Source organism: Aotus nancymaae, unplaced genomic scaffold (assembly GCF_030222135.1).
Source record: "Aotus nancymaae isolate 86718 unplaced genomic scaffold, 86718_ANA_hifiasm-v0.15.2.pri h1tg000138l, whole genome shotgun sequence".
Taxonomy (NCBI): domain Eukaryota; kingdom Metazoa; phylum Chordata; class Mammalia; order Primates; family Aotidae; genus Aotus; species Aotus nancymaae.
This window is the reverse complement of record NW_026988553.1, coordinates 2480324-2483083: the sequence shown is the minus strand read 5'-3', so window position 1 is coordinate 2483083 and position 2760 is coordinate 2480324.

Below are 2760 nucleotides of genomic sequence, written 5' to 3'. Positions count from 1 at the left end.
TGGATGGTCTCGATCTCTTGACCTCGTGATCCACCCGCCTCGGCCTCCCAAAGTGCTGGGATTACAGGCGTGAGCCACCGCGCCCGGCCGATTTGTTGTTTTACAGACTGAGTCTCACTCTGTGGCCCTGGCTGGAGTGCAGTGGTGCAATCACAGCTCCTTGTAACATTGAATTCCTGGGGCCAGTGATCCTACCGCCTCAGCCTCCTGAGTAGCTAGGACTACAGGTGAGTGCCACCATGCCCAGCTAACCAATATCTGTTTTTCGTGGGATCCAGAGCAAGAAAGGACCCTGCAGAAGGACTGGGCTGCATGGCAAGCTGCTCTGCCACTAGTCGCGAGAGCCGGCCAAACTGACTGTGCGGGAGGGATCTGTCCATGGTAGGCCAGGATGCTGTGAGCAGCGATCCAGAAGCCTCAATGGAAGGATCCCAGCAGGGACCAAGGGGGCTGCAGCAGGGCCACACCTTCGGTAGCAGAGCTACTCACTACTGAAAAAAACACAGCCGTGGCCATGCTACTGGGCCCTAGGAGAGACTTAGAGCCTGACCATGGGGCATCCAGGGCCTGTGTGACTCGAGCTTCCTATTCTGAACTGAGTATTGAGATGGAGATGGCACACTGAGGCCCAGGCAGTCCAGACCCCCCTCCCTCCTTCCAACCGCCCCCCCCGTCACCTGGCTGTTTCACACTGGTACACCCCCTCAGCTCACACTTAAGGCCTCATGGGTGGTGGTGGTGGGGTGTCCCCATGATTAACTCAGAGCCAGGTCCTCGACAAGTCATCTCATGTCGGCACTAAGAAAAACACCTGCTGCCTCACTGAGGTCCCACGCAAGGTGGCCCTGAGGGACAGTGGTGAGGGGACATCCTCCTAGGGAGCAAGACACTAGGTTGCCTACTTTGTAGAGGGAGAAATGGCCTGAGATGATCCCCAGTCAGTGGAAAATGGCTGGGTTGATTGGTCAGGTACCCGGGTGGAGGAATATTGGAGGAAGAGACAGGTGGGGCGAAGAGGTACCTACAGGAGTGCTCAGGAAGTGTGTGTGGAGCCCCACGCGCTCGCCCACGCCGCTGCGGAGCATGCAGTGTGGAGGGGGTGTGCCACAAGCTATTGGACAGAGGGGACCATCTGGTGGAGGTCAGCCAGCTTCTCCCCAGGATGCGATGGACCAACTATGCCAGAGACCATGGTGGGAGGGCTGGAGGCTCTGTGTAAGCCCGATGGCAAAGACTTTCTCTTATTAAGGCTCATCTGGAATGTTCCACCCACCAGCCCCACCAGAGGCCGACACCGATGCTGAGCCCTCAGTATGATGCCATTGGGTGGCAAGTTGTAACCAACACACCAGCCATTGTCTCAAGTTCTGCTTTGCGGGAGAAGCCCGGGATAAGAAACTCACCTCACTTCTCCAGATTCTGGGCAGGCCTGCCATTCCTGATTTGTCCTCTAACCAGGAGTCAGGGAGGAAAGGAAGGGCTCTAATTAAACAGCCCGGTGTGGCTGGGTTTCCCTCACTTGCCCAAGCCTGGAAATGAAGCATGTGGCAATTTCTCCAAGTGATCTCCTGCAGCCGGGGCAACCCCTGGGAACTCAGCCCTCCACCTGCTGCTGCTTTCCAAGCAAAAGCCTTCTCCCTCCAGGCCTGCCCAAGAAGAGAGGGCAGGTGGTGGGAGCGAAGAGGAAGAGATGGAAGGGCTGTGAAAGCGGGGGCCTGGTGAGGGCTGGGGCTGAGGAACAGGTAGGTGACCCCGGCTGGCCCCTCCTTTTCCTTTCTTTATTGTTTTAAACAAAGGTGTCCGTTTCAAAGACAGCAGGGAATGGCTGAGTTGAAGGAGGGATGCAGTCATTTAAGGAGAAGCCGGAGGAAGGAGCAGAGGCGTGAGGGCTGCTGCTTCCAGGACCCCGGAGAGGGGCTGAAATCGCGGACTCTCTCCGGGGGACCCAGGAGACTGCTCCTCCTGGCCGGACCCCTCTTTCAGACCGGCATCGGGCAACGTGCCGGGCGCCCACTCCTCGGGACCGGACGTCGGGTGTCGTGGGGTGCCGGGGACCCCCACCCGCTTCCGTCGAGCGGCCGCCCCCGGCTTCCCGCGCCCGCTGCAGCGCCTCAGCCGCTCCCTCCCGCAGTCGGCCCCGCTCCCCTCCCTGCCCCTCCCGGCGCGCGTGCGCCCGGTCCCCGCGCCCCTCCCCCGCCTCCGTGGGCGCGCGCGCGTGCCCGTCGTCCCGGGCGGGAGCTGGAGAGGACCGGCGACTGCTGGCCGGAGAGCGGGCGCCGGGAGCGCCAAGAGCGTGGCCGGGCGAGGCGGGAGCGCGGGCGCTGGCCTGGCCGCCCCCCCTGTCGCGGGCCGGGCCGCGGCGCCGAGCGCGAGGGCCGGGTTCCCGGGGCTGGCGGCCATGGGCGGGAGCCGGAGGCGGCTGCGGCTGCGACAGCGGCGGGCCCCGCAGGCGGGGAGGCGCGCGGCCCACGACCCCTGACGGTCCCTGACGGACCCCGGCGGCCCGGCGCGCCCCCGCTCTCCCTGGGGGGCCGTAGCCTGGCAACGCCCGGCGCGCCCGCCCATCCCCCGCTGCCCTTTTTCTCCTGGCTGGGTGCGAGGGAGCATGCCCGCGCCTGGCCTCGGCCAGCGAAGAGTTAACCCGAGGGGCGAGCCACTGACCCCCCCTCGGGGGCGTGCCCCCCTCCCCCGCTAGGCGGCCCGCCCCCCAGCACCAGGGTATGGATCCCGGCCCCGGCCCGGGACCCGAGGTCCCGCGCA